Source organism: Puma concolor, chromosome B1 (genome assembly GCF_028749965.1).
Source record: "Puma concolor isolate L17-30 chromosome B1, mPumCon1.1.hap2, whole genome shotgun sequence".
In the NCBI taxonomy this organism is placed as follows: Eukaryota; Metazoa; Chordata; class Mammalia; order Carnivora; family Felidae; genus Puma; species Puma concolor.
Window position 1 is genome coordinate 195,574,732 of NC_141670.1, and position 16,001 is coordinate 195,590,732.

At 49.1% G+C, this 16,001-nt stretch overlaps 1 protein-coding gene across 1 annotated transcript in view; it reads left to right on the forward strand.

Moving 5' to 3' along the window:
* Window positions 1-888: 888 nt before the first annotated feature.
* PROM1 (prominin 1) overlaps window positions 889-16,001 on the forward strand; it is a 137,885-nt gene continuing 122,772 nt past the window's right edge. Inside the window, exons 1-2 of the mRNA XM_086705390.1 lie at window positions 889-1,181; window positions 4,170-4,242. The gene's annotated coding sequence lies outside the window, so the exon portion shown is untranslated. The remainder of the gene's footprint in view (window positions 1,182-4,169; window positions 4,243-16,001) is intronic.

Below are 16,001 nucleotides of genomic sequence, written 5' to 3' on the forward strand. Positions count from 1 at the left end.
AATGGCATTTGCTCACGTCTCTTCACCCAGGGAATCAAGAAAATGAATCTCTACGTCTGGGGTATAATACGATCTTGAATCCAGTCTCTCAAGGTCACATATATGCAATATCACTATACGCACCTGTGTTACAAGGCTTGGCATTTTTTTAGTCTTTTTTTCCCCTGGCGGCCTCTCTGGGCCCCATTCCTTTTGTGTCCCGTTTGAATTTGGACAACAGCTCTGGACCATTTGCTTTAGTACCTATCCTGTAAACAGGGTAAGACCTCCTCAGCCCGAGGCATGATGGGTGCAAGGAGCCATGTTCCCCACCCTCCCGAGACTCCTTCAGGACGTCCCCAGCAAGCCCACCATGACCACCACCAAAGACCCAGCTTCTGCTCAGGGAGGGCTGAGCCCCTGCCGGGCTCCCCGGCCTCCTCTGTGCTGGGCTGGTGGGTCGAGATGACCAGGCGGGGATTCCTGCCCCAAGCAGCTCAGGGGACTGAGTGCAGGTACAGCGGGTGGGGCTGTGAGGAGTCCCTCCCACAGGAATATCAGAGACCTTTGAATGACACTGAGGGACAGTGCTCTGATGGGGATAAGCGGGGCTTCAAGCCTCTGGGGGCAGGGGCAGGTCTCCCAGATGAGAGTGGACAATTCTGATGTTAGTGGGGCGGGGGTTAGGGGGTGGGGGAGAGAAGGATGCTGGGACAGGAAGTGGCTTGGAAGGCGGGTCTTAAACTGGTGAGGAACTGCCACCTTCTTGTCTGTGGGCCCCTCTGTGGGGACGTGGGCTCCAGGGGTGAGAAGGAGGGGTGCCAAGGGCTGAAGCATGGCAGCAGCTGCCTGGGAAGAGGCTGGGCCAGGCAGGGATCAATGTGGATGGCCTCGAGGGTTCTGAAAGCAGTCATGTTGGTGGTAGTTGTCAGTTACTCTGTTTACGCCCCTTCGGTGCTCCAAAGACTCCCTATAAAATCTTGCTAAACAGCCCAGCCCCATCGCAGCTGGGCTGGGGCAAACTGAGGGAAAGTTCTGTGTTCAGGGTTGGGTCAGAGGGCGTAAAGAGGCAGGGCCTTGGACATCAGGGGTGTGATGACACCAGGCGGACCCCGGAGGGAAAGGGGAGTCTCAGAGGCAAGACTGACACGGCCCTCCCATGGTGAGAACCTCTCCCCTGCTACCTACCTTGCAGAATCAAGGTGAGAATTTGTTGAGGACACTGGTGGGGGAGGCGCCCTTCTCTGTGGGCTTCCTTTCCCGAGACTGGCATCCAGGCCTGTGTGCGGTGGCCACATGTGGGTCAGGGGTTCCCGTCAGGGCAGAGGGAGCCAGCAGGGGCCAAGAGAGCCTGTCCTGGAAAGCCCAAGCAGGGCCTTAAATTCAGGGAGAACCAAGCTCAGAGGGTCAGAACAGGATGAGGGTGAGTTAGAAAGCATCTGTGCCTTCACACCTCTCTGGCCCCGTTTTCTAGCACTGCATTGAAATCACCCAGGCTCCTTACTGTTCCGTTAGCACATGAAGCAACTCCATATCCGGGCCTTTGCACATGACCTACTTCTCCCAAAAACCTTTTGCCTGCAAGGACTCACTCGGGTCTCAGCTCGCGTATCACCTCAGAAAGACGCCCCTGACCACCCCTTAGAAAACAGCCACTCTTGTCTCTCCCTACACCTTCTTACTTCACAGCACTCCTTCCCTGAAATTATGCTCTACAAGATGTGTATTTGTTCATCTGATTACCGTCTGTTTGCTCTGGTAGAATGTACTCTTGCCATGGAGGCAAGAACTGTATTTTTGCTCACCGGTGACTCCCAAGGGCCTCAGGGCCTGGCACATAGTCAACACTCGATAAATACTTGCTGAGTGAATGATCAAAGGTGATAAATGTCTACTGAGGGGAGCCTGAGGGGGTACAGTCGGTTGGGCATCCGGCCCTTTGATTTTGGCTCAGATCATGATATCACGGTTCGTGAGATAGAGTCTCCCCCAGTCACGGCATGGAGCCTGCTTGGGATTCTCTCTCTCTCTCTGCCCCGCCCCCACTTGCGTGTGTGTGCACTCTCTCTCTCTCTCTCTCTCTCTCTCAAAATAAATAAATAAACATTTTTTTAAAGACATGTTTTCTAAAAACCAGTTTTCACAGGTCTGGAGTAATTAGGACACAAACAGGTCTCTGCCCTCCTCATGAGACAGTGAGATCCTTAAAGCTGCGGAACAGGGTGTTGGCATCTCTCATACTTCCCTGTAAGTGCTCAGTTCATGTTTGCCTAATGGAAAAAAGTTGGGATTGTCCTCTGACAATTGGCTGGAGGAAAGAAAGTAGATTTAAATATGCACCGTGTGCTATGCACTGTGCTAATAAATGCCATCACGTAGTTTATTTTCCAAAGTCCTTATTTCCAAAGCACAACCGTTTTACCGAATCTATTTTACTATCTCTGTTTTATAAGTGAGGGTCAGAGAAGTTGTGTGAGCTGCCCTGAGTCACACAGCTAGTAAGATATAGAACCAGGGTTTAAAGTCAGACTTATTTATTAAAAGACAAAATGGCTTTGGGGCACCTGGGTGGCTCAGTCAGTTAAACGTCCAACTTCAGCCCAGTTCATGACCTTGTGGTTGGTGGGTTTGAGCCCCATGTTGGGCTCTGTGCTGACAGCTCAGAGCCAGGAGCCTGCTTCAGATTCTCTGGCTCTCCCCTGCTAATGCTCTCTCTCTCTCTCCCAAACACAAATAAAGATGTAAAATTTTGGGAAAAAAAGAAGACAAGATGGCTTATATTCAGTTAAATTATTTTAATCCTTATAAATTCATAGAATTCTAGAAGATGACGTAACTAGACACAAAGAGGCATGGGTTTGTACACCTGATTCTAACATGCCGAAAAGTAAATAAAAACAGTGTGTCCTTTTTCCACAAGGATGAAAATAACTTGAAATTGTCTTCTTTTTGTGTGAGGAGACTCTGAACTACACAGACACCTGCCCTAGAGGAATCAAAGCAGTTGGCTTACAGTGAGGTCCCATAAATTGGTGATGCCTAATTCACAGTTTTCTAGAGGCCAGAACAGCTACTGTAGGCTCACTCAGGGCTTGAAAAGGCAAGAGGGGTATTTATAGCAACAGTAACAGCTGATTGTGAGAATTTGGCAATTAAATTTATTCTAGGAAATCTTATAATTACTGAGTTCAGTAGCTATCACATGGGTTCATCAGCTGAAGCCACTATTTAAAACTGATATTTTTAAAATCCCCATTGAAGCTAAGAATAGAAAGATAAGAGAGTGGCCCCAAGTGGTATCATGGGGGCAAAGTTAGCTCACTGAATTTATTTATTTATTTATTTATTTATTTATTTATTTATTTATTTTTCAACGTTTATTTATTTTTGGGACAGAGAGAGACAGAGCATGAACGGGGGAGGGGCAGAGAGAGAGGGAGACACAGAATCGGAAACAGGCTCCAGGCTCCGAGCCATCAGCCCAGAGCCTGACGCGGGGCTCGAACTCACGGACCGCGAGATCGTGACCTGGCTGAAGTCGGACGCTTAACCGACTGCGCCACCCAGGCGCCCCATCATTGAATTTAGTTCAGTCCCTGAAGAAATAAATCTTTACAAGAGATTAAATGAAAAAAAAAAGCTATCCATAAAAAAAGGTATGTTTCCAACCAATGTGCTCTGACGTTTATTGAAATTTATAAGAACATGAAGATTGTCCTTTAAACCATTTCTATGAACTTCTTAAACTAAATACTTCCAGTGTGAAAGCTAATGCATTTTTTAACTTTCATGCTTTTTCCAGAAGAGCGGATTTCCAAAATGTATCACCCACAAACTTGAACGGTAAAAAAAAATTTTAAGAACCCCAAAAAATAATAAAAGAAGGATGGAATGGAGATACTTTGATACAATTGTAGTGATTTTTTTTTCCTTCAGAGAACTCTTTCTTCTTTTAATGATTAAAAAAAAAAGAAAAAAAGAAAAAAGATTTTCTTTAATAGAAAATCTGGAAAAATTTTAAGAAGACTAGAAAAGAAAAAAGACTTTTGTCACACTGTTCCCTGAGACAATCATGGCTCACGTGTTGGTATATTTCCTTTTGCTCTGCTCTGTTTTTTTTTTTTTAAGCTAGGTTTTCATTGTTTCTGCATTTGCTGTTGCTTATCTGACTCTTGTTTCGTCATCAACAGTACTGGTGACCTGGGAAATGGAGGTCCCGAGGGCGGCAGGAGACTGAGTTTGCCATTCACACTATGACTGTAGGTGAGTTCTTTCTCATCTCCAGGCCGGATGTTTATACAGGTGGGTTTTGAGAAGCTAAAATTGCAACAAAGCCTCTCTCGACAGAAACTAGACAGAAACTCATATGAAAGTTCGGTACCCATGTCCAAACCCCTTAGCCAGCTGGGAGCCTCAGAGGCAACACTCCTGAAATAGGTGATTTTAAAGGCGGCCCCTGGCAGCTTACAGCTCATGCCCCCGTATATTTATTTACACCGCCCATGAGTTCTGAGTAGGAAGCAAAGGAGGGGAGAGCCTTCCCAGGACACTGCCTGGGCCTCCCCACCACAGATGGCCATCTCTGTGAACCTTGCCGTTGGGGTGGGGCAGGGGACTTTCCCCTCGTGATCCCATGTCCACACTGCTGGGGTCACAGCCTATTTGTTTTTTTTTTTTTTTTAATTTTTTTTTTTCAACGTTTATTTATTTTTTGGACAGAGAGAGACAGAGCAGGAACGAGGGAGGGGCAGAGAGAGAGGGAGACACAGAATCGGAAACAGGCTCCAGGCTCCGAGCCATCAGCCCAGAGCCCGACGCGGGGCTCGAACTCACGGACCGCGAGATCGTGACCTGGCTGAAGTCGGACGCTTAACCGACTGCGCCACCCAGGCGCCCCACACAGCCCATTTGTGTCAAGGGCAGAAGAAAAGAAGCCATCAGTCAAGGCTTAAGGAAGTGCTTTGTGTTTTCTGTGCCTGCAAAACACGCCCTGGCGTGCATCTGATGCCGCCCAGGTGTGATGGCCTCAGCCAGGCTCTGACCGCACAGGTCCAGGACAATGAGCAGTTCTGAGCGGCCAGCCTCCACCCCCCCGTCAGCCTCCATGTGTGGTAACTGTGACACATCCCATTTCCTCTAGGGACACAGCCAAGCCAGCGTTGGGCAGCACAGAACGGGCAGGGCAGTCGGGGACGGAGCCTAGCGCTGGCAGGCAGAAAGAGGATCCAGGGGCAACTGGGGGCCCAGGGGTAAACGGCGCCCTGGGAAGGACTTCTAACTGGGGGTCTGGAAGGAGAGGGAATGGGGTAGAAAGAAAGAAGGAAGCTGCCACTAGCTAAGTCCTTGCTGCTGCCAGTACTACATATGCAGCAATTCTGTTATTCGAGCTTCTCAGTGACCCCGCGAGATCAGTCTTGCTCAGCCATTTACTCACAAATATCATGGGCTGGCAGCTCTGTGTCAGACCCTGGGGAGAAGGCAGCAAGAAGACGCCCCCCACCCTGTGGAGCTTGCCCTCTAACGGGGGGGGAGCACACAAGATAGAATTGCGCGCACAAGTACAGGAGATGACAGGTGAAAGTGTCCCAAAGAAAACCTGAGCCACCTCAAGGGACAGCGAGGGGTGTCGTCAGCGAAGGTCTCAGAACCATGTGGGTGTCTGGGGCTGAGACCCTAGGCAGAGAGCACAGTCCATGCACAGCCCAGAGGGGAAGTGCTCCCTGCATGCCTGGGGCAGGAGGGAAGACTGGGGGAGGTGGTCGAGGATTATAGGCGATAGGTCTAGGTCCCACTGGGCACTTCGGATGTGGTTCTGAGCACAGGTTGGGATGGGGACCACCGGGGACGCTTGACCAGAGGAGTGATGGGATCTGGCTTCCACTGTGAAAGCTTCACTCTGGCCCTAGTGTGGGGAATTAGCCCATAAGTGGGCAAGAGAGAGAGCAGAAGGGGCAAGTTATGACCCGCATTTCCAGATGAAGATTCAGAGGCTCAAGAACGTCTCAAAAATCTGATGGCACCATGACCGTCTGGAATCTTTGAGTGACTTCCCTTTGCCTTTATAATAGAGCTCATGTATGCAGATGAGATCCCACGTGGTCTGCCTCAGCCTCCCTCCCCAGCTCCCTCACGGCCATCATCTTTGGACTTGTCTCTTTGATTCCTCACGAGGCCCGAGTTTAGGTATTTCCCTGGCCTTTTTAAAAATCTTTCCTGGTACCTGCAGTGCCCTCCTCCCACTTGCTCACCTGGCTAAGTCCTGCTCATCCTCTGAACCCTTAACCACAGCTGATCCTGTCTCCACAGACCAAGCCACGTGGGCTGGGTACCTCGGCAGGGTCCCCTCCACTTTGGCTGCAGTCCTCACCTTTGAGAGCCCCACTCTTTGTTGGTCTCCCCTCTGGGCTCCAGAACACCCAAGTGCAGTCTAGCTTCTCTCTTGTTCACCCATCAGCACTTAAGCCAGGCACACGATCTGGCACCTAGTGTGAACACTTGCTAATTAATACTCTCAGAGTTGAATAGAAAGCTTGCCCAAGATCACACAGCTAAAAAGCAGGAAGATCAGGGTTCAAATTTCTCTCCAACTTCCTGTGGCTTCAGAACTTGAACTCAAGTCTTGACTTTTTTTAGTGCCAGCTCCTGATGGCTCATGAAAGAGCCACTTCATTTTTCTGGCTCTCGATTTTCCAACGTTACAAAGAGAGCATCAGACATTGAGTGTCTTTCCGACTTCATGCCCTTCTGGTGTTCCCCAGATTCATCTGACCACAAGAAGCTCCAGGGCACTGGGCACTTCTTATGAACACGGATTCCTGGTCTCACACCAGCCGACAGAATCACGACTCCAAGATCGCCTTGGAATCCTGGTTCTGTGTGTTCGTCAGTTTAATCAAGAGCCCTAAGTGATTCTTATCACCACGTAAGTCTTGGAAACACATTTCACTGAGACTCTTTCTCAGAGAAGTCCCCAAAAAAGAAAGGTCAAAGAGGACATAAAAACACGATCACAGTGACTCTTTCAACTCTAATAACAGTTCCTTCTCAAATATCTCCTCTCTTTTATAAAAAGAAGCTGCAATTGAAGCCTGATATTTATTTATGTGAATTATTTTGGGGGCCTAACAGAAGGTTCCTGAATTTCCACTGAGAGTGTAATTTCCTGGACAACCTTAAATAGCACTTCTTTGATGAGCTTTGGCCAAGTCTGAATGACTCAAAAGGAACACAAGCAAAGGGGAAGCTCTCAACGGCCCAGCTCATCTGAAAATACACAGTGGGTAGGTGGTAGAGATGGAACCAGACTCAGCGCTCTGCACCCCTGGCCAGTATTTTCCCTTCTGAACCACAAGACTGTGCCAGGGCAACGTGGGTTCTTTACAGAAAACTGTGATGTTCACACTTCAGGGCAACAGGTGCCCCAAAGACATCAGTGATGACAAACCACAAGGACAGCGCACGGCACATAGGATGCACAAGATAGATAGGGGTTCACTGACTGACCAACCCCACCCTCTTATCAATCCTGACCTGGAAACAGGGCACTTTCCAGACTATTTCATTCTCTGCCTCGTTGGAGTATATCTATGGAATACTTTAGACGGGTTCCCACTAGTCAAACAGATATAGGCCTGATGACGAAAAAAATAATCAGTGCATGATCAAGGGAGGCAGCCTGAATTTTACTCTGCCATTTCCTTACCTCTCAGAACTTCGGTCTCCTCATCTGGAAGATGGGCATGATGCCAAAATCATTGCGTTATTCGTGAAGACTAGGTGAGATGCTGCATAGTGCCTGCACGGCATCGGTCAGCGTTAGCTACATGAAAGGACAAATGAGTGGGGCTGGGGGAAGTGGCTTGTTCTGCTCTGGATTTGGAATTTGTTCCCCTTCCTCCCAGACTCTTGCTCTCTGTAACAAGTGTGTGGCACCTGTAGCTGGGCCTTTCCTGAATGAAATCTGGGGCTGGGGGGAGAGTGTAAATCCAAACACACTAGACAGAAAAATGAATGGCAATTAAAGAAGCCCCCACAGGACCCATCATCTTCCACTGAGTGTGGTATATTTGCATTTTCTTAGTTAAGAGGAAGTTTGGCTAGCATCACAGTAACCTAAGCCTTCTTAGGGTCTTTATTTATTTGTCAGTCATGATCACGGTGGCAGAGGGAAGCCAGTGCAGGGCTGGATTGATGCTCCGCTCTTGTTCCTGGGCCGTGCATGGCTTCTATTTTCAAGGTCAGCTCATGGTCCAAGATGGCTGCTGGATTCCAGCCATCAGTGCAAATTCTGGCCAGCAGGTAGAAGGAAGAAATGAAAGAGGCTTCTTCTCCCTCTGTGATGGTTAACATTATGTGTCAACCTGACTGGCTGCCGGTGCCCAGATTAAACTGTTTCTGGGTGTGTCTGTGAGAATGTTTCCAGATGAGATTAGTCTTTAAATCAGTGGACTCAGTAAAGGAAGCTGCCTTCCCCGTGTGGTGGGGCATTGGCCAATCTGTTGCGGGCTTGAATAGAACAAAAAGGTTTTTTTTCCTGCTTGAGCTGGGACATTTCATTTCATCTTCTCCTGCCCTGGGAGAATCTCCTGGACTGGGATTTGTGTCATTGGTCCTCCTGGTTCTCAGGCCTTCGGACTTGGCCCGAGTTCACCGCTGATTTTCCTGGGGCTACATCTTGCACGTGGCAGACTGTGGGACTTCGTGGCCTCCAAACCACGTGAGCCAGCTCCTGCTAATACCTCTTAGACATCCTATTCATTCTGTTTCTCTGGAAAATCCTGAGTAACACAGCCTCTGAGGACCCTTTCCCAAGATTTCACACACCACTACTGCATAATTCCGTTTGACCAGAATTAGTCGTATGGGCATGCCAGCTCCAAGGAGGGCTGCGAAACATATCTTTCCTCAAGGAGGCCATGTATGCTGCTTAGTTCGAGATCTCCGGGTGGAAGAAGGAGGGGAAGTGGAAATTGATGGAGGAAGAGAAGTCTGGGCTACATCCTCATTATTTGCATACTGCTTGAATACTCATCAAGGCCAGGACTTTTCTTAGGCCCACCTTTTTTAAATGTTGAATTGAGGCTGAGAGAATAGAATGCTCTTTCTTAAGTGGGAATTGTATTCAGTAACCTAATACGTGTAACTGACGTCTGGGCATTTGCTGTCCTTGAAACAGGCCTTGGGAGTCTGGGGGACGTCCAGGCAAAGTCTAGGGCTCCATGTATCACAGGCAGAAAGCCCCACTCTCAGACCAGAAGTCCTTAGAGACAAGGCTTTTGGTAACGAAGGCATAAATAGACTTTCATCGAGTGCTAGCTTTGTAAGACGCACATCCCTGTCATGCTGTTTTGCGGAGCAGAACCGAGGCTCCGAGAGGGCAAATCCCTTGTGCCAGGTCACAGAGCCAGCGGGCCCCAGACGAATACACCTTTCCATCCCCAAGCTGCCCCCTCATGCCATGATGAAGGGGCCCAGTGTGGTCTCTCCCCATATTCTGCTGTCCCCTATAGGATTCCTCAGCCGAGGAACCCAGACTCTCGGTAGTCATCTTCTAGTAATTCTCTAGCTCTCGCCTCCTGACTCCTGCTGCTTCTGTGCCAGCACCAGGGTCACGTGAGCGGGGAGTCCATGGAAAGCAGAGCTGGGGTGGGGGGGGGAGATCCGAGCGAGGCTTTGCAGGACGAGGAGGGCAGGGCACTACAAGGAAGGTCTGCGGGCAGGCCCTTGCTGGGCAATGTTCCAGCATCCCTCAGGAGACGGCCACAATCACCACACAGGGCATTTTGGAGGCAGATATATAAGTGGGTATTGTGCCTAGAACGCCAGGGCATGTTCAGGCAGGCCTAAAGAGGCAGGAAGTTCCAAGTTTATTTGGGTTACAATGGGTTGAATGGGGAAACCCCAGGCCCAGCTCTCAGTGATGGATGGGGCAGAGTTTGAGGACCAGGGGCCGGGTGTTTTCTGGGAGTCCTGTGGCCTTATTTACTCTATCCTGAGCAACTAGGGTGCCTGGAGCCAGGAGGCCCACGGGGGAGAACCATGTCCCAGGTTCTCCTTATTAACAGGAATGGTTCTGCAGCAATGGGGGCCTTCACAGCTTCCACTTGACTCTGAAGTCAGAGGCCCAGGGATTCCTTAAACTACATCTGGGAAACAAGAGTAGCTGAGCCCAAGCTCAGCACTGACCCTGAGAAGAGGGAGGGCGTGCTTGATGTGTTTCAAGTCTTCCTTTCTTTCTCTGGCCTGAAAAGATGGAGGCACATGTGTCCCAGGCAAAGCGGTGGTTCTGAGTCTGAGAGCCCCGAGATTTCATCACTCACCCCTCCGGTGATCAGCACTGTGACCTTGGAGAAGATACCAGCTAACACACGGCAGATTCGCAGTAAATGTTTGCTGAGTAATACTATATGTCAGCCCTGTGCAAGTTCTTTGTCACCAAAACCTCACAATCTGACGCCATATAAGGTGCTAGTCTTAGCTACGACTTACAGACCAGGAAACTGTAGCACCGAGGGGGTTCCACAGGGTGTCCAGCAGACGTGGGTGGTAAACACCCAGCAGTTGGCCTCCAGAATGTCAGCACTGAACCCTTCTGATGGAAAAGGCCGAATGAGCAGTCTCTGGGAGTCTCAGTGTCCTCTTGTGCAGGTGGCTGCTGCGGTTGGGGGCATTTGCAGTGCTGGGACAGGATGAGTGCGGGCTGGCCAGTGAGGTGGTGGGAATGTCCCTGGGAAGCAGTGGCTGGAGGGTCAAGGCCTCCCCAGGAGGTAACTCAGACTTGGGATGGGGAGCCAAGGGAGACAACGTGGGCAGAGCGGTAGTCCCAGACAAGGATTGGACTGCCAGCTCTGTGGTCTTCTTCTTTGTTCCGTCCTGCCCAGTATCCTGTGGCCTCAGGCCTGCATCTCCAGAGAGGGGATTGAGAGGTAGAAACAAAAGGAACATTTCCCCCAAATGTCTTCAAGAGAAAGATATGCAGTGCTAGCCTGGGGCCCCTTTAACAGAGGGTTCAGAGGGTCACATCAAGGAGAGAGGTGCCCCCAAGTCTCTGGATACCTTAAAGCTTGTAAGCAACCCTGACGGCCCCAGGAAGTGACAGGGTGAGGCTGGCAATGCCTAGCCCACCTAGTCTCCCTGAGGGCAGGAAGGGAGGGATGCCAACCACCAGGTGCTGGGCCCCAACCATGGCGAGACTTTGCAGGGGAGCCGGGGACACACGATGGGGTGTCATGAGCACCTGATGAGATCACAGTGAGAAAGTCTGAACCTGAGCAATTTGGGGGAAAGTAACTCAGGTTCATGGCTGTAGCCCTTTCGCCGAGGGTCTCCCCAGGGAGACAGAGGTGCTCCCCAGGTGTCTGAATGCCTTGGGCGCTCATGCTGAACAGAAGGAGAAAGAGGGAGAGGCAGAGCTTGCAAAGCTGGGGTGGAGGGTGGAGAAAGCAGAGGGGTGGCAGAGCACCCCGAGAACACCACAGAGGTGCAGGCACCCAGAGGAGGCCCACAGGAAGTATCTATGGGCGTCACTGCGTCCTTTCATAAAACCCTTGTAGTAACTGTGAAATAAGCATCGTTATTCCCATTTTGTCCGCAGTCAAACGAATTCTGAGAGATCGGAAGACATGCCAAAACCACACCAAAGGCCGTACACGTAGTCTGTCCGGTCAAAGCCCACAGTTTCCCTCCCATGCCTACTTCCCGTTTTCGCCTAGAACTGATCCTGCAGGGAACAGGCTCGTCATATCCAAGGGTTTCTGGAGCCCGTGTCACAGAGCAGTGGCTCCCAGAGCGCACGTTTACTCAAAACGTCTTTGAAACACCACGATCAAAGTCTCCTCTAGTGTAGGGTGCTCTGAGGGGTGTCCAGAAACCTGGACGAGAATACAAGCTGGTTCAAGCAGACGTGAATGTAGGAAGCTCAGAATAAGCTCTTATATGCCTCTTAATGGTATCCACAGTCACACTGAGGGTCACCATGGGATTCCTGGCTTAAGTTTAAAACTCAGGATTGGGGGATGCCTGGGTGTCCTTGTTGGTTAAGTGTCTGACTTAGTTTTGGCTCAGGTCATGATCTCTTGTTCGTGAATTCGAGCCCCACATCGGGTTCTGCACTGACAGCAAAGGGCCTGCTTGGGATTCTCTCTCTCCCTCTCCCCCAGCCCACGCTCTCCTCTCTCTCTCTCTCTTTCTCTTTCTCTAAAAATCAATCAATAAATAAGTAAACATTTTTGTAAATTTTTTAACATTTATTTATTTTTGAGAGACAGAGAGAGGCAGAGCATGAGCAGGAGAGGGGAAGAGAGAGAGAGAGAGAGAGATACAGAATCCGAAGCAGGCGCCAGGCTCTGAGCTGTCAGCACAGAGCCCGACGTGGGGCTCGAACTCACAAACTGTGAGACCATGACCTGAGCTGAAGTCGGACGCTCAACCAACTGAGCCACCCAGGTGCCCCATAAGTAAACATTTTTTTAAAGATTCCTTTAAAAAAATAAAATAAAATGAAACTCAGGATGGACCGAGGAAGCTGCCAAGCAGCAAGACAGCGTGTCTATTAAGTAATTTAACAGTCGTTTCCTAAATTAAAATATTAAGCTCCCTACAAATCACAAACTGGCTCAGACACAGTGCTGGACTTGGGGAGAACAATGAATCACGGAAGTGTTTGACCGTGGGAAGAACCTCAGAGACTCTGCACCTGGATGAGGAAACAGAGGGCCCCCAGCACTAGGTACTTCTCTAAGTCCGACAGACCATCAGGTCCAGAACTCCCAGCTCTTGACCCCAGTTAGCATGTAGCTTTGGTCCGTAAGCCCGGGGCAAAAGAAATTTCTACCCAAATTAAAATCTGGACATGGCTTCAGAAAAACTGCCCCCTCACCTCCGTAGTCAATTACTTCATTCAGTATGACTTTCTCCGTAGTTCTTAAGACCGTCTGAAATGGTCCACTTGGTTGATTTGTGTACAGATTTTTCTGTGTATCTCAGAAACTAGACAGTAACCTTTGACCCTTTTCTGTCGTGGTTCCTGCCATGTCTTTGGGGCAATGCCTGGCACATATAGAAGACACTCAATAAATATTTGTAGGAGAAAGGGTGGAAGGGGAAAGGAAAGAGAAGGAAGAAGGAAAGGAATTTAGCACCTGTTAGGTGCCAAGCACTCTCTATATTGAATTTTCTTTGTGTATGTATTAGTTTACAATATTTTTATTTTTAAAAATACCTTTATTTTTAAAATACCTGGAGGAAATGTCTAAGCACTGGCAGGCCAATTTCCAATGAGGACGCTTAGGTTGGAGAGGTGAAATGATTAGTCTAAAGGGACTCAGCCAGCATGTAGCAAAGCCCATCTGAAGCCAGGTTAGGGTGCTTATACTAAACACTTTCAATAGAGGCATATTTATTGAGCTCCTACTCTGTGCCAGGCACAGTTTTAGGCTCATGGGATATTTGAGTGAACAAAGCTTACAGAGCTTACAGGTCATGGAAACCTATAACTTCGGTGATGTGTAACAGAGGAAGGGACAGCAGGCCTTGATGCGGCATCTGAAGGACATTGGCCTTCCAAGGCCACCTTCCTGGGCTGGGCTCCGCACTGGCTGTCTCAGGCTTCACCTTGAGAAGCAGGAAGCTGGAGCCCTGGAGGGCGATGGAAGAGGTGTCCTGGAGCCTCTTCCCTGCATCTAATTTCCTGCTTGGGGAGGGGAGGAAGTGGGGCAGGGCATGGAGTTTCTAACTGTGACCTAAGTGTAAATGAAAGTTTATTGTGTAGACCCAAGATGTTGAGGCCTGCAGATATTTGCTACACATAATAATTGCACTTTTTTTTTTAATCAGCACTTGGAAGGAGAAAGGCAGCACAAGATGTTAGATCTAATGGATTCTTCCAAAGGCCAGAGCCCTTCAACTTATAGGAAAAGGCTGGACTCCTTAATAGGACACTGAGGCTCTCACGAACCAGTCCCTGAGCACCCCCCAACCCAGGCAGTCTCCTGCCAGGCTCATCTGTCGGCACGCCGCACAGTTTTCTCCTCCCCAGTCCTCCTTCCGGGCTCACCTTCCTGAAACTAACATAACACCATTACCCCTCTACTTTACAACCTCACATGGCTCCCCCCATTGCCTTCACATGGTCCAAATCCCTTGGTATGGCAATCTGACCCCTTCCATTCTCCTGCTCTAGATTTATCTCTCCTTATTCATTTTCTCCAACACTATGTTCCAGGCACATTACAATCCAGCCTCACGATATCATTGGCTGAGTCTGAACACAGCTGGGTAGGTTACTCTTCTGCTCAGAATGTCTTCCTTATTCTCCACCTGATGAACATCTCATTCCAAAGGATTAGCTTAAGCACCAGAGCCCATGGTCAGAAACTTTTCCTGACCCACTCAGGGCTGAACTCAGTATTCACTGCTATCTTTATGCCCATATTTACCTCATCCTCTCCCTCTGTCGGGCCACCTAGAATTCAGAGTGCCCTGTATTTGTTTGCCCCACAAGATGGTGACATTTTTGAGGGCTGGATTTGGTGTTAATCATCTCTGCACACGTACAGCCTAGTATAATGGGGTGCAGAGCAGAACCCTAAAGAATTTTTTTAGTGAATGAAGGGAAATGTATAGGTGAACTCTGGTCTTGACCAGTATTGCATAGAGCCATGTAAAGGCTGGCACAAAATATAAGGAGGTGCCCACAGAGCTCATTAATTAGGATGAATAATATTTTAATGCAATATTTTCTAAAACTCCAATATCTATGCCCCAACTCCATGATGAAAAAAATCAGTATGTTAAGAAAAGATGGGATCTGATCCTGCACCTTAGGAGACATTCACCTCCCCTGAGTCCTGGCCTAAACAATTTGCTCAGAGGGAATGACTGCCAACATACGTGCACAGTGGCTGAGTTAGCAACTGCCACCGTGAGACTGGCGAGAAGGACGTGGGTTAGAAAGTAAGGTGAAGGCGAAGGAGATAGTGGAGGTGGTGTATTCATCCATCAGACATCAGCAGGAAGCAATCCTGGCCAATCTTAGCCAGAGAAGGGATGTACTGGCAATGTATTGGGTGATTCTTGGCCTTGTCAGGAGGCTGGAGAGCAGAATCAGAACCAAGGACAGTGGGGACAGCCTGGTTAGGATGTGGCTGTTAGCCCGTGCTACCACCTGCACCACCATCACTGCTACCCTCTGTTGGTCTGATTGGCCCTATTTGCCATCTCACACATCCAAGAGTCAAAGTCACAGGCAAGAGTAGCCAACTGACCAGGCCTGGATAAGACAATGCCTTGGGTGCATGACAGGTCAATGGGAGGAAAATCTTTTGGCTTTTGTGGTGGGAGATGTTGGACTGTAGCCCACTACTACCCCCACGGAGGATGTCTGTTTCAGCTAGAAAAGAAATTGAGCATTGGACAACTCTACAAATGGCAAATACTAAATACGGCTAAGGTTGAATTTCTCCCGAGAGATTGCGTAGAGCCATTAATTAAGATAGAAAACTCTGGCAAAGGGAAAAATACTAAATTGGTTTTACTTTCAGATATGTGTTCTGGTTCTACTTCACACATAGGTGAGGGCCAGTAGGACACATTTGGATTCTTTTCCATGGTGGTGAAAAGCTGTGGGGATGCGTGGCCCTCTTACACCTTCTAGTATGGTTTTAGCGAGCAGCTGCCTTCTTGCAGTGGGGATTAGGAGTGGGGCATCAGAGCCATCCTATGATCTGTAGCTCCTGTGTCTTTTTGATATCACTTTATCCAGTTAATCCAACCAGCCACAGACCCATGGGATGGGAAAAAGCAAGGTAGAGTAAAGAAGGATCATTGTTCTGCCCTAGATACAATCGGGGGTGGAGTGGTCAGGACGAAAGGACCAGCTCTCCTTGGAACTCTCCGATGTGCAGATCTCCTTGAATGCTCTCAAACCCCAGTGGTACTACCGGTGTTAACTCCACTTTTCAGGTGCGGTAAACCAAGGCTCACGGGAGTTAGGTGATACGTCCGAGGCAACACATGGACTTAGT